This window comes from Anopheles coluzzii, chromosome 3 (genome assembly GCF_943734685.1).
Source record: "Anopheles coluzzii chromosome 3, AcolN3, whole genome shotgun sequence".
In the NCBI taxonomy this organism is placed as follows: Eukaryota; Metazoa; Arthropoda; class Insecta; order Diptera; family Culicidae; genus Anopheles; species Anopheles coluzzii.
Genome location: NC_064671.1, coordinates 36,612,099 through 36,628,577, shown reverse-complemented (window position 1 = coordinate 36,628,577; position 16,479 = coordinate 36,612,099). Strand labels below are relative to the sequence as shown.

Here is a 16,479-nt window from a genome sequence, read left to right as displayed (position 1 = left end):
GCTGATGACTTCGTCCAAAGATGGCGGGGGCACTTCGTCATTGTCATGCTGGCTGTCGTAGGGTTGCTCTCCTCTGCTTCCTGCGTCTGCTCTGGTATCTGCTCCGTTCAGGTGTCTGTCGAAGTAGCACTTCCATCTGTCGATCACCTCTCGCTCGTCCGACAGGATATCTCCCTCCTCACTGCGGCATATAGCGGTCATGGGAGTAAAACCGCTCCGTGCCTCATTCAGCATCCTGTAGAACTTACGAGTTTCCCCCGACTGGGATAGCTGCTGCATGAGTTGCTCGTCCGACTCTTCGAAGCCGCGCCTCTTGTCCTGGAAGAGTAGGGTCTGCTGCCTTCTCAGTCGTCTGTAGTCTTCCACGTTCTGCCGGGTCTCGCGCTGGAGCATGCGGGTCCGCGCGGCGTTCTTCTCGGAGAGTGCTCGCCTGCACTCATCATCAAACCATTCCTTCTTCTGGTTATGGGTCACGCGGCCAATTGTTCGCTCGGCCGTGCTGCTGATGGCTTGCTCCACCATGCGCCAGTGGTCATTGAGAGACATCGCCTCGGTAGTGGTGTCCTCCGGCAGCGCTTCCCCAAGCGCGATTGCGAAGTCCCTCGCCACAACAGCTTGTTTCAGCCGGTCTGTGTTGAGCCTTGGGGTGGGCTGATAGCGCAGTTTGTTGGCCACGCACAGTTTCTGGCGTAACTTAACCATAACCAAAAAATGGTCTGAGTCGACGTTTGCTCCTCTATAGGTCCTTACGTCGATTATGTCCGAGAAGTGCCTTCCATCGATGAGAACGTGGTCGATCTGGGAAAGTGTTTGCTGCGGTGATCTCCAGGTGTAACTGAAGCGAGGTGCGTGCTGGAAGAAGGTGCTGCGAATGTTCATGTGCTTGGAGGAGGCGAAGTTTACGAGCCGAAGCCCGTTGTCGTTGGTCAGCCGGTGGGCACTGAAACTTCCTATCGTCGGTTTAAATGCCTCCTCCCGTCCGACCTGAGCATTAAAATCCCCGATGACAATTTTAACGTCGTGTTGTGGACAGCGGTCGTACTGCCTCTCCAACTGCGTATAATAATTGTCTTTATCGTCATCGGTGCTTCCAAGGTGCGGACTATGCACATTTATGATGCTCAGGTTGAAGAACCTGCCACGAATCCTCAACCTGCACATCCGTTCATTGATCGGCCACCACCCGATCACTCGCTTTCGCATCTCACCTATGACCAGGAACGCCGTACCGAGTTCATGCTTTTCACCACCGCTTTGGTAGATCGTGCAATCGCTACGATAGGGGCGCTCCGTCACTCCTTTCCAGCGCGTCTCCTGAAGTGCTACTATTCCGAAGCCACGGGCCCTCACCTCGTCCGAAAGAATGAGGGTACTTCCGGGTGCTGTGAGAGATCTGCAGTTCCATGTTCCGAGTTTCCAATCGTTTGCCTTGTTCGGTTGCGTGGGTCGGTATCGGTTGGTCCGGTTCGAAATTCTTTGGTTTCCTTTCGTTGCGTTTATGTTTTTCCCAGGGGTGGCTTGCAAGGCCTCTCCCCTAACCTCCAGTCTCGTCGTAGGGCCTACGCATCCTAGCTGATTAAAGTCCCGTAGGATGCCAGGACAGAAGGGGCAACCAGCCGCCCCTAACATGGAGAACAGACGCTGGTCATCCCCCCCCGCTCAATTTAGCCATATAGCCCATCTTCCCAAGGGGTTGGGTTTCCCCGTATACCCAAGCTCAGATATTTGGAGAAATATGTTACCGTTCTGTACGCCGTGGACGTATTGAGTCGGAGTAGGGTATGGAGATCCTATATTAGCCTTCGAGAGGCGTCAGACCATACCCGTATCAGTGCGGTATTGCTACAAACACTGACAACAGAACCAGTGGAGTGTATAAAATAATGCGTAAATAGATGCGATCCACTGATTGTCCGTTCCACAATTACCAAAAAGAATGTAGCCAAGGTCATTTTGACGTAGAATAACCTGTGATGTATACGGTGTAATTCATGTAGCGAAATCCAAGTAAACTCTACACTTGCCGGCCGGCGAAACACTTTGGATAGGACAGCGCGCCTAATAATAAACAACCTTTTTCCTTCGATGCCTTATCGTTTTACTGGCACCGTGTAAGAACAACACTGAATGGGTGCCGTTTCGCTTGGAGGTTTTGGAAATGGTTTTTATCTGGGGCGTCTAGACCAGGGATCTCCAAACTTCGGCCCGCGGGCCGCATGCGACCCTCAATAGTCTGTAATGCGGCCCGCGACGACTTGGTAGAGGTTAAAATAAATAGTGAAAAGTTTGGAGGCCCCTGGTCTACCCCAATCAGTACCTAGAGACGAATGCAGCCGCGAAACTTATTCTCTTGTCTTGTCTCTTCTCTGCGGTGCATTTTTTCTTCTAGAACATGAAGAAAAAATGCATGCATAAACGCACGTACCCAAGCATACACTCATCTCATCTTTGGCCGGTGTGAGCAGGGCAACTTCCATACACGTGCTTTATGTTCATTACACTGAAGAACTCACTACTTACATCTCATCTCTCACCGTGCAAATAGAAGTAGAGTGACATTTGCAAAAGTACATGCGGTCCCCGAGATACACGGTACCTCTTACACGCGGATTCGGAGATACGCGGTTTTCCAAATTTGACAGTTCTTTGAGCGAATTATACTGATTTGACACATCCATTGTGAAATACCAAATAATTTCCGTATTGATCGAATGTAAAATACCATTTAAAAAGGTTTAAACTATTCAATTCAGTAGAAACATATCAAATATTTAATTTGGTGGCTATAACCACCCCCTATTTGCCAAATTAGACAAAGATTAGTAATATTTTGGCTGAAAATTACGAGATTCGACTGACGCGGTATTTTGCGACCGTTTTCGGTCCCCATTAACCGCGAATCTCGATCCCCGAGATCCCCTGTACCTCAATTTTGCAACCAGAGCTACTTGCCTCGCGCGTAATTGATGCTTCATTCGAAACAGTCGAATTATCCAGTTTGATGACATGCCAGATTGTTCTGTGTGTGACTTTTTAATGCCGATCTTAACATGAAAAGAGTTAAACTCTGTGGGCAGGACACTCCACTGACACTCCATTTATCATCGCAATTAATCATATTTTATCGAAAACCAGCTCTAAACATTTTCAATAGAAATGCAGCAGTGGTTTTCAATCATTTTGCAGCTTAAGTGTAGCAACCTGCCCCGCTACGATCACGATAAGTTACGCATTAGAGCTCCTTCACACGGGACGAATGTGACAATTCGCGCGTTCGACGAACTTAGCTCATTTCCAAATGTATGAATGAAAATCGAATGGCAGATCGTGGTGCTCGTACACGCTGCAGGTTTGAGCGCAACACGATCTTTGTCGGTTACGCGTTCAAACCAAAAATCTTAAACTTTGCAAAAACAGGTGATTTTTTGAATTGTTTTGATTAATTTAAACGTTGGCAACACTAGTAATAGTTGTATTTAATTTATTTATTTAATATTTAATATTAACATTAAAATGGCCAAAAGTCAATTGAACTGTCAAGTTCGCGAGTGCGTTTAGAGTTTGTGCCTATTTCGGTATATTGAGCTACTACAGCGCCGGACTGAGCTACGTTCGTCGAACGCACGAAGTGTCACATTCGTCCGGTGAGAAAGAGCTCTTATGATAAGCTACGTATAGTTGCGACCTTATCAGCACCGAGCAGCTACAGGGCGAGATTCGATGATCGCAGGTTCGGCGGAGCAATGGCGAAAAACTAAGGCGACGCTCTGACAGCTATCGAACAAGACATCCGACTCGAACAAACGTACACGACGTATATGGAGAAGCACTGTCAAATAACTCGCATAAATAAACACAAAAAAACATCGTCTCGAACATGTCAAATTGCATACATTTTTCAAGTCAGATTTCATTTTCGAAGACCGCTAGAGCGCTCGCTAAGTCGAGTGATTTTTGGATGGTCATTCTAACTCTGGGGTGCTTTCCTTTTTAAGTTCGTAGGCTGAAATTTCAGCCTGTCAGCTGTTTGCATTGTATAGCGGTTTTCGAGCAGCTATCAAAGTGGGTATAATATACATTTGGGCTTATCCCAAGGTGTATGTATTTAGAAGGTTGATTTATTTCGCTTCTGTTGCTGAAAGAAGATTTTAAGTGTTGTGTTGTGATTCATTAAGCTGCCAGAAAGCCTGTTCGAGCAAAAAATTCACCCGTCCTGTCAAAAAGTGACGTTCAAATTTGGTTATAAAAACAGGCAATGAGATCACCTGGTCTTCATGCAGTTAGATTTTGAATTCCTCCACCTAATTTTTCGTACAAGTACTCGAATCTAATTTAAGCCTGAAATAATCTAGTCTGAAAATTGCAGGTTGGTTGTGGTTTTATATAGAGTGTTGACATGATTTAGGCCGCCAACTGTCAAATTCCATTTAAAAAAGCTGTCATGCACGAAAGATTTGATTCCTTCTCCACTCGAAATTCCATTTCCATTTTTAAAATATTTTCATTTTTTTGAATAAACGCAATTTCTCAACTAATGTATATTTCTTTAACATACGAACAAACTCTTCTGAAGTATAAATTCTTCTTCTTCTTTGGCACAACAATAGCTGTCAGTCAAGGCTTATTTCAATGACTTATGTATTACCATAGCAGGATAGTCAGTCCTGCGTATGGGAGCACGTTCCATTCCGGGCTTGAGCAAATGGCGGGTATGTTGTTAAGTCGTACGAGTTGACGACTGTACCACCAGACCGGCCCAAAGTTGAAATTACCTCATATAATATTTTCTACGTGTGTAAACACAGAAAAGCAAAGCTGTCATTGTGGCTGAAAAAAAATCGCGCTGAAGAATATGTATTTCAAACAATTGTTCAATTGTAATGAAACTTGTTTATTTTGGATTGAAAAAAATCTAGCTGGTAATTTATAGCAGCTGAACATCAAATCGGTACCCTAATCAAAATCGGCTCCGGTATCGGAATTGGCTCCAAAATCAGAATTAGCTTTGAAATCGGAGCCGGTTTCGACATCTCCATAAGAAGAGACGTTTGGATGTAATAATGTCACGTATTGATAGCCGCAAAGAATCAAAATTTACTTCTAGACGATCCATTCTCATGGAGATTCCCGGACGGATTTCGCTTCTGAAACTTCTTATTTCAATTCAAAAATTGATTCTCATTCCGGAGTTAATTCCATTTCTGGAGTCAATTCTGATTCTGAAAAAAATGATTCGGAAAAAAACAAAGCTCTACAAGTAATGACGCTCGTTCGATCGTTTTGATATAATTTCATCATGGGTAATTTCTAAATTCATCAATCATTAAGGCCGGGCTACATTGATCGTACTCGCAAGCGTAATTTTGATTTTCACTAGCGCATCTGGCGGCGGCTGGTGGAAGCTTTTTTTGGTCATCGAGGGAATGGACCTGCCGGATCTCAAAATTTAGTAGTTTTTCCATCGTTTTCCATTGCAAAAATGGATGCAATGCGTGCAAGACATGTGTATCTACGTTTTACAAAACTTTTCTCCTCCGATTTAAGTAAAAAACATGGAAAATTAACGTATTTTCTGGAGCGGCTCCAAATTGTTTGGCAAAATGCTTCGGTCAGCCGCCGCCAGATGCGCTAGTGAAAATCGAAATTACACCAGCGAGTACGATCAATGTAGCCCGGCCTTTATATAGGAAAGCGGAACACTACAATCAGGTTTTCAATCAAGTATTCTGTTGTGCAAACATATCAAAATTCTTACTTTTTTGTGATGTTTTGAGAAATGGAATTCTTCGGAAGTTGGTCGCTTATCCTTGCCAAGTCACCATGCAGAAAAGGTGTTCACACGTTTGGCACTCCGGAGAATACTCGACCCTGGACACCAACTCCCTCTGTATCCTGTCCATCTTCAATTTTTTTGAGCTTGAGTCACTCGAATTACGCCGTACTCAAGCCCGATCCTCATTCATCGCCTCCACATCCTACTCCATGCAGCCGACGTCTCTCATCTTCTTTCCTCTATCGACTTTTATGTCCCTCCCCGTCTACTAAAACATCGTCCTCTAGCACTTTCCCAGCCGTCGAACCCAATTTGGCATGAGCGATCCGTTTCTGAACTGCATCAGACGCTTCTTCAACGATTTCTCCCTCCCACTTATTTGATCGTGACATTTCTTCGGCGTCATATAGATCTAGGCTGTGGACCGACACCAGTTCCAGCTAGTGTTCTCCTTATATTCCTTCTTTAGTTTCCTTTCTAAATATCCTTTGCTCTCCTTTATTTTTCCTATCCACACTTCACCTATTACCATGGTTGAGGCTAGTTATAAGCAACGTATACTTTTGTTAAACCATTAGCTAGACAAAATAAATGAAATGAAAATGAAAATAGCTTGTAGCATAATATCCCTTGTCAGTATTTTATCAAACACCGCAGAAAACAGGTTGAATTCTACAAGCTAACTAAATTATCCCAAGACCGAACCACTCCACCACACACAAGAACAGTCCCGCTTGTTATAAATGAAGGTGAAAATTGTTTTTTCCCTTTTCTTCAATGTAATGACACTACCAACTCTTTGTTCATATGAAAATCGGAAAAAAAACTTCATTAGCGTTAACACTCAAGTCTGTACTGGTAACGTGTATCTGAAAATACTGCCAAAAGTGAACAGCAGATGCTGTGGGTACACGATCGATTGAACGAATCGTTTCTTCCCTTGGTCTATGTTGCCGACCATACTAGCATGATTATGAGCACACACACAAACACGCACTGGCAGGCAGGCAGAGCAGTCAGTCACGGTCAAAGGTCTCGCGAGCTCACCCCGTTCTACCCAAAGGCAGGAAAGAACTTGATGTGGAAGAGCCATTTCTTTCTTCACTCCACGCACCACCACAGGCGCACGCCAACCGCCCCACGAGCGGCCGGAGAAGTGCTCGTGGGGTAAATTGAATTAAGGAATCCCGAAAATAGATCTAGACAGACGCAACCCAAATGACCTTGACATTGAGGAAGTCTGGATGGATGGTTAATTAACTCGGCTCTAGGGGTGAGAGAAAGAGAGAGAGAGAGAGAAAGAGAGAGAGAGAGAGAGAGAGAGAGAGAGAGAGAGAGAGAGATAGAGCAACCTCGTGCGTAGAGTATTCTTTCGCTTTCGTAATGAATGCCTTCCTTTCCAAGACGATATGAACAAAAAAAGGGAAGGCTAGGCGTCGAGATCCCTCGACCCACGATCATCATGTCGTAGAATGGTTCTACGGATCTACAGCCTCCCTCTCTTTCTCTCTCGCTCTCTACGGAATGTATATCTGTGTTTGCGCAACCATCCAGTCCAGCCAGTCAGCCGTTGGAGTGATCACTTATGTCTAACGCGATCTTCTCCATTTGAAAGCATGACGTTTGAGTAGCATTAACACACTATGAGAATTGGACCTCGTGCGATTGGGAAATGGAGATTTTTTTTAGTACCGCTTCTATGTGTTCATGTTCAAAAGTGTATTTTACACGAGTGGTTGAGTACTGACTTCTTAGACGGGCGGTTATGGAGTGCCAGTTTTGGTTGGTTATGCGATTATTAAATATGCTTTGTGGATCCTTATTAGATTATCGCACAAATATAACCAAGATTATTCCTAATTTATTCCCTGGGCAATTCATAGGAAGATCCATTTTGATATTGTTCCAAACGGAAGAAGTGTTTGGTTATCCAAAGCTGAATGACATTTAATCTACCGTGTCCTCCTGAATCTCCAAGCACCAAACAAAACATACCCTTTTAACGTAAAACTCCAACAAATTTCGGCAAGCTACCGTAGACAAAAACAACCGACCAACGAATGTTTAAAGAGTCAAACACCGCATTGTTTATCCATGTTACACAATCGGCCGGTTCGCATGCAGATTGACCTGCTGAAACGGCATCACATACAATAAACCACACACACACAAAGTGGACAGCACACGCGCGACGACACAATTTGCATATGACCGTTGGAACGTTACACGTTTTCACTGCGCGGCGGCACCTCCACTGTGTCCCATTCACGACCGTCACCGCTGCCACCCTGCTAAATGTTTCGCGGTGACGAATGTGCAAAGAAAGTGGGTGATGATCGACAACACCGAGGAAGCGTTTGAAAGAAACGATCCCATGGAAAGGGCGGCAGGTGAGAGAGAGAGGGAAAGGGAGTGCGCGCACGAGTGGGAAAGCATAAAAATAACCTCGAATTAGTGCACGCTTAAACTCGCGTTTGCTTCAAGCCAACCACCACCACCAACCCCAAGCAACACGCACACGTGTGTGCGCGCGCGCGTCTTAGATGCCCTTGCGCATGCATGGGGGGTTCGCTTCCCTTTTCTGCCGATCAGCTGGCGGCTAGTGGTGTTGGTGGTGTTGATGGTGGTAGCTCGATTAATCGGTCCGGTCGAGGTGCACGGACACGGAGCCGCACGCGCAACATGATCCCTTCCAGAGCCAGTGACATACTGATCGTTTTGGATTTGCTTTGTTGAGAAGTTTACCCATTTTCCTCCATCATCGCGCAAATCATTCGCGTAGATGATTGGTGAACGATGCGTACAAGGTGAAGTGAATCATTTGATGAGATGAAGTTTGGGGGATTGCTCAACTAATAATTATTAGCGGAGAAAAAGTTGTCAAATTAGCATCAACACTAGAAAGTTGGATATTAATGGACATTTCAATGTTGTCCCTTATGAAATATTTTAAAAAGATGTTAAATTAAGATTTTAAACCAAGTTATAGAAATTAAATTATTTAATAAAATTTTGGGAATAACACGATTGATTGCAAAAATCATTGAATTGAACAAGAAAATCCAATGTACAGTATAGTGATGGGTAAAGCTGGCAAAAATCCGGAGTCGACTCCGATCCAAATCCGATTATTTAGAAACTGACTCCGGAAGGTTACTGCCCATTATCCGGAGTCGTCCGGAGTCGTCCGGAGTCGTCCGGAGTCGTCCGGAGTCGTCCGGAGTCGTCCGGAGTCGTCCGGAGTCGTCCGGAGTCGTCCGGAGTCGTCCGGAGTCGTCCGGAGTCGTCCGGAGTCGTTCCGAGTCGGAGTCGTCCGGAGTCGTTCGTAGTCGTCTGGAGTCGTCCGGAGTCGTCTGGAATCGGTTGGAGTTGGAATCATCCAGCGTACATGCGCAAAGGGAAAAACAAAAAATTATAACGAAATGAAATGCGTGATCACAAGGATATTGCACCGTTGACTCCGACCGACTTTGATTCCAGTCGACTCCGGACGACTCCGGACGACTCCGAACGACTCCAGACGACTCCAGACGACTCCGAACGACTCCAGGTAATTCCGGACGATTCCGAACGACTCCGAACTACTCGTAACGACTCCGGACGACTCCGTACGACTTCAACTCCGGGCGCAACTAGTGGTTCGGATTTTGACAGAGTCGGAATCGGACTAACAATAGCCGGAGTCGGATCCGAGTCGTAGGTGCGCTCCAAAGAGCACATCACAAGTCTAGCTGATCGTTTCCCAAAACTTTCTGTCGCACTAAAGCGAAAAAGGTGTAAAAGGAGAGCCTGAAAGGCGCTGAAGGGTGCAGGATCAACAACAGACAACCTGCACAAAGGTGAAGGAAACCCGAATATCTCAACAAGACAAGTTTATGCATGTGTGTGTGTGTGTGTGCGTGTGTTGTGAAGCACGGAAAGGCGAGTAGAAGGGGTGAAATGATGAGACGCATAAAGCAGAATTGTCGAGATTTTTGTTCCGACTGATGCTGCTGCTGCTGCCTTCGCCCTTCGTTCTGCTTCCTTTCTTTCTTATTTCTCCATTTGCTTTTCCATCAAGCGCGCGCGAAGGACCTGCCCCTGCGCGAGGCGGTTAAAAGTGTTGATGCGGTGTTATTGCTTTGCTGGCCTTTTTTTCCCCGTTGAGACAGGATGCTGCTGGGATGCTTATGTTGTTTCAAGGGGAGAGGAGGAATGGTCGACCGTTGCTTAAAACCACACAGGATGTGAGGTTGGTTTTTGGGCGCGTACGGGCACAACGCACAGGTACAACAATATTGAGCTTTTCGATCTCTTTTCTTCCCATTTTACACATTCGCTCGATCGGTGCTGTTTTTCACTTTCTTTCTTGGTTGAAAAAATTAAATAAATGTTCAAGGACTTTGGTGTTCTTTCACGCAAGCATAGTTTAGCGAAAAAGGTCAATAACAGCAAAGCCTTCAACAAACATCTATTGTACTTTTGAACAGTTCAAGCCTCGGTTAAAGTATTCACTAAAGGAAACATAATGTTTTGAAGCAAATTATTTGATCAATTTGGATGCAATTTTCAAACAATATAACTTCAAGACCAAACATTTCATTACAGTAATTTCCATCTCATACCCTTTTACTCCCACTTGGTGGTGTGGTATGGATTGTTTGGGAATGTGTCACATAACGATCACAGCTCTCATTCATTACGGCTTGAAATGCAATAAAATGCCAACGTGTCAACCGTAGCTGCCTATCGTTGTGTTTCCTGTGTTTCCTGCACACAAATGACCTATCTTCTCCCCTGCTATGACGAGGGTCTACTGATTTATGGGTCTTTTAACATTCGCCAGCCCTCATAGTTGAGATGCGCCCATGATCCCATGGCGGTCAGCGCCATTTGAGGGTGGTCAGTGCAATTACGCGATGGGTGTTTGAATGTATCATTATTTGATGCATTCTGGATGTATTAAAAGGTACAGTTACTTTCTGTGATATCTATTTATTCCACAATCTATTTCCTTAATTCCTTCGAAATGAATTATTTACTCGAGCGTGAAGTAAGACAACCATCATTGAATTTAGAAATGGTAGAAATGCGATAGGAGTCACTTAATTTTGTCAGATGATAACAAATTGCCGTCAAGTCTTTATAATTTAAAAAACAAAACAATCCAAAATCATGAAATTCTTGAGTTTGAATTCGTCACATGAAATATTTAAAATTTGTGAAAAAAATTGGTGAAAAGGAAAAGCTTAAAATTTGTACTGGGGCCCTTCACGATTCTAGTCAGCTTTTTGTATGGATTTTGACATTTGGAGGCTGAAATCATGTAAACACGCCATACAAAACCACACAACAAACTAGCCTGCAATTTTCAGTCTAGATTATTCTAGCCTCAAGGCTAGAAAAGGCATTCGAGTACCTGCTCGAAAAAATGGCAAAACAAGGTGATGTTTACATTTATCCCAAGGTGCATTAAAGGGATCAGGTGATGGAATATAGAATCAAAATGTATGTAGTCCAAGTGGTTTCATAGCATGTTTTTATAATCAAATTTAAACGTCACTTTGTAACAGGACAGGTGAAAACTTTTGCTCAAACAAGCTTTCTGGAGGCTTGACGAATACACCAAACAATCTTAAAATCTTGATTCAGAAACAGAAGCGATAAAAATCAGCCTTCTAAATTCATTTACCTTGGGATAAGCCCACCTGTATATTATACCGACTTAGATAGCTGCTCGAAAACAGCAAAACAATGCAACCCAGCTGACAGACTGAAATTTCAGCCTACGAACTTAAAACAGAAAGGGTTGGACTGTTGGATTTTACCCATACTTTGTCCTGTATTTAACTCATTTTCTAAGGTAAAAGTCATGACAGTCATAAAAGTCAACCCCACTATCTCCTTAGGTTGGAAATGTTTTCTATTGAAATTGTACGCAGCGCGAAACAAAACTTCGATTCATCGCGTGCTTCGGGTGCTAATGAACGTGTGTGCCCCACTTGCAACCCCTTTTACACCCACCCCACGCAACACGCATGACCATCCCCCGCCGTCCATCCTTTCCCTGCTCTCACCACCATACACACTTTTGCAACCACCACTTTACCACGTGGAGAGTTCAATTTCTCTGCCTTTACTCCAACAGCAACACACACACGCCAGAGCACTCCCAGTGGCCAGCCAAACTAACAAAAACCAGCTGGTCGCCCGTTTAGCCCCGGTTTAGTAGAAGGGCCTCTTTGTTTCGAAGTTAACTACTTTTACAGCGGATGTAATGTGCGCATCGCGTCTCTCTTGCTCTCAGGCTGTTTGTTACTCTCTTTCTCTCTCTCTTTCTCTCACACACCAACACATATCTACTCATCATCGTTCTTAGACATTTGAGAGAATCTACTCCAAAACGCTTCTATTTCGCTTCCGTTTCACCTTTTCTCGCACCATTTCTCTCTTTTTCTCTCTCTCACTCTCTCAATTGCAGGGCGATTGAAAAGCCGGCTATCGCGTACGCCACGCAGAACCCTTCCCCACATCTTTAGCACGCACAACCACCTTTAAGGGGAGCTGGTGGTGTAAAAAGAAAACAAAGCACGGTATCGGCCGAAACGGGAAGGCACATCCCTTCTATAACCCTATCTGGTCACTGACATTCCGACTCCAAGAGACATGCCCGTTTACATGCCCCACACGTCATGTAAGGACACACACGTGCGCGCAAGGATACTTTGCTACTAGAAACTCCCCACACACCGACAAAGAGTGCACACACACACATACGAACGCGCGCGCCGTTTGTGCGAACGTCATCATTTATCGGGGAAAAAAACGATGTTGCGTGCGAACAAAGAAAATCCAAAGGTCCTTTTTTGGTTTTGGATTGAATTTTGTTGCTGAAAACTTCAGACAACAACCACTTTTTCACATTTAAAAGTAGAATCTATTTTGAAGACATTTTTTTAAATTATTTCCAATGCAGTTTACTGCAGGCAAACACCAGCAAATAACGGCAGGGAGGAAAAACTTTCACTTTTTGCCTTCCCACACCTTCCCAGTTTATTGAACTTTGCGGGTGTCCTTTGCAAGGATACGTGCAGCGCGTCGTAGCCTGCTTAGAAGGGGAATGGGCTTTAAAATTCGTTAGAAGCAGCATTTTTATTGGCAAAAGTTGCTAAATTTGAGAGAATATTAATCAAAATACAATATTCGATAAGAAATAAAAAGATATTTAAAAAATACATTTAAAAACCCCGTACATTAATACAACAAAATATTAACCAACAAAACAGTAACCATCAATATTAAAAAAAAAAAAAATATCAAAAACAAAGACATTTTTATCAACAAAGTTTTGTGCAAGGATAATTATCGTTCTCGTTCCCGTGCTTACCGTTGTTTACCACCGTATCATGTTGTTAGGAAGCTGCTGCTGCGGGATTCTCCGTTAATAATGTCGGTCCGGTTGATCCGTCTGCTGCTGTGGAATGCATCTTCAATGTCTGCAACAGAAGATCCGCTCTGTACACAGCCGTTGCAAAAAAAAAAATAGGAAAGAAATAGAAAATAAAACACACATCAGCACACGAAACGCGCGTTGATGAAGCAGCAGTGGGGACGCTGCCGGAAGCAATGAGGGATGAAAATTTGGCAGCCGAAAACGACACACAAAAACACACTGTCATTTAAAGTCCACACAGCGCACAGACACACACACAGAGCAATAGAGAAGGATAGAAGCGCACACACACAAGCAGCAGTGTCACACACACAAACGCGCGCGTACATCGAACGGGATATGGAGCGGACGTGTGCACGGCTTGCTGTGATTTGTTTTCTGTTTTTCTGCTCTACTCCTTTGTAATTGCTCTCACGTACTAAACACGTCCTCTATTGTTTCGACCCTCGTTGTCCCAAGCCCTCCCTCATAGCTCCTCACGTCTAGGCGACGCACTGTGTAACATACGTCACACGGCAAATCGGCACAAACGCAACCACACACACACACAAACACGCTCGAAGAAGTTCGCGCTTCTCTTTTCCCTTTCAATACTACCGCACAACCCTTTTGCACACACACACACCCCGTCGCACCCAAAAACAAAAACCCTTTACAAGCACTGGTGCGCTCTCCCACACTACCCCACTGACCCTATATTGCACCCCCTCTCCCTATGAAGTAATGTGTGTGTGTGTGTGTGTGTCGTCACACGATTACTGGTGCTCTATTGCTTCCCGTTTGACAGTTTTCATATCGAAAACTGTTCGATTTATGATGCTACATTGGCGGCGGTGGGAGGTGGGGATTTTGTAATAATCCGCGAGACACCGCCAAGGAAAACGTAATTCCTTCTTCACACACACACAGCCAAACATTGATGCACAATAGCACTCGGATCGAAAGCGATCCTTTTGCTCACTCTTTCACGGACACAACGCGGTGCGCTTCACCCCTTCTCTTACTGCTCTGCTCCCGTCGCTCAGTGGCCAACGCGGAGGATCTCCCCGTTTTCCTTCACCACCACCACCAACACCACCGCCGCCACAATATTCCTCGGCAGTCAGCAGCATCACCAATTCAGACCAATCCGCACACACACACATACAACAAGGTTTGGCACTACATCCGTCGTTTCGCGACGATCGCACAAGATCCACAGCAGCAGCGCACTGCCCCATCTTCTCTCCTGCCTCTCAATTAATCTTCATTTCAACAAACCCAACATCTTCCTCCCTTCTCGCAACACACACACACACACACCAATCTTCCGCATACCCCCACAGGAGCGAAGCGGAAGGTTTAGGAAGAGCGTATACTGTGCGTGTGTGTGATTTTTTTCGCCCTTTGGTTGAGCGTAGTTGGCTCTGTATTCTGCACCGCCGGCACTGTATCGTGGATCTGTGAGGAGGGACGTGAGCAACACCATCCCACCACCACCGCCACCTCCACCAAATATCACAAAACGCACTCGCTGTGCGGGAATTGCACGAATCCAAATCCCACCAGCACACACACACACACACAGACACACACTCACAACGCACGCACGCGAAAGCGCGATTTTGTAGATTTTTAGCCTTGGCAACGCATTATTTCTACCTTTTCGTCGCCAGCAGACACTCTCCTCGCACACTTGACAGTTCTCCTGCGGGAAAGATGACAACTCCGCACTGACATCCGGATCTCGGCTTGCCTCTCTGTGTGTGCGCCTCTTGTATTCGCTACAATCGGGAACAAGAAATGCGTTCTCCGCGGGCTTGCTGAGGGCAACCAAGAAAGCAAAAAAAAACGAATAACCGCACACTTTTAGTCGCCCGTCGTGACGGACTCGGGGCTTTTCTTTGTTGAGACGCTAGGCCGCTAACCACCGCGAGAGCGCGTGTACACCACCGTCCGGTCGGTCGTGCGAGATTTGTGAGGCGAGCACTATTGTACAAGTTCACAGACGAATGGCGAATGCCACTTTGGAGTGGCGATGCTGGCCTTTGCTGAAATCTGCTTCACTCAAGCGGGTTTCGAAGCGTGCGCCCCGTTCGTGTGTGTGCCGCCGACAAGGCCGACACAGGCTTTTAACCCGGAGTGAAGTATTGGATCCGGGGGTATGGGTGCGCTGACAGGTGCGCGCACAGGGCGCGGCTACACTCATGCAAAGGGAAGCGTTTTTGCGTGTGGTTGAATGGAATCGGTGTAGATGGGGAACACGACCATTAAATTCAATGAATATGAGTTAAACCTCATGAAAATAATGATAAGTTTCCTATTGCACATGAGACGAATTCATTTAAAGGGGTTTTTTAATAAAATGAGAACAACCCATAGAGTGAAACGCTTTCCGAACACTTCATGTCCAAGCGTCTGGGATTAACTGTCAAAATAATTTGAAATGTTTCGAAATGAAAACTTCCACTGTATGAATCGGCCGTTAATTTTATTGCCCCAGTTAAAGTTGATTTGATTGAAACACTTTTTGTTTATTTCTTTCATGATTGCTACATTATCGTATTGCCAAAATGTATGTTTGTCCATGCGATGCGATCTATATGAGAATGGTTCCACGTCTAGCTCTAGGAATCATTCGAATACCTTTTTTTTCAAAAGATCTTAACTAAATACCAGCAGTCCATTACAGGCGTCCCCCGAGTTACGACCCCCTCGAGATACGACGATTCGCAGATACGACGATTTTGATTTTGACAGTTAAAAGTTGTCATTGACAAGAAATTGATGTATTTTTTTGAATTTCTAGGCTAATAACCGTTATACACACATTTCCAAAGATTCCACAACTACTCTATCTTGAATATCTATATTGTGTACGTCTTTTAAAATATAATTATTACATTATCGAACATTATTTTAAATAAAATACACGATATCATAGATTCCAACTCTTCAACTTCGGTTATAAACTTTATATTCATAGATATTCGACATACGACTTTTTCGACTTACGCCTTGCTTTGCGACATTTTTTCGGTCCCAAATACAGTCGTATCTCGGGGGACACCTGTATTATATTATATGCTGATTCCCAAGTGACACAAACCCACTACACGACCACTAAATGGGTTCCAAACGGCTCAGGCTCTCACCCAAAAAAGAATCTAAAAAGACTTCGTTTAGCAGGCGGTAAATGACTAATGCATTCTAAAAATAGCAAAAACGCTGGCACCACCATCTGTTGGTGAGACAGCCACACAGTGGAGCTTTCCTAGCTTTGAAAACTTTCTCC

The 16,479-nt window shown here is 44.7% G+C and overlaps 1 protein-coding gene across 5 annotated transcripts in view; it reads right to left on the bottom strand.

Moving 5' to 3' along the window:
* LOC120959930 (mucin-19) overlaps positions 1-15,298 on the bottom strand; it is a 61,017-nt gene extending 45,719 nt beyond the window's left edge. Inside the window, exons 1-2 of one of the 5 annotated variants that reach the window (XM_040383719.2) lie at positions 14,847-15,298; positions 13,140-13,267 (exon numbers count right to left, since the gene is read on the bottom strand). The gene's annotated coding sequence lies outside the window, so the exon portion shown is untranslated. The other 4 variants (XM_040383718.2, XM_040383716.2, XM_040383720.2 and 1 more) reach the window with 4 other exon arrangements.
* Between the last annotated feature and the right edge of the window lie 1,181 nt (positions 15,299-16,479).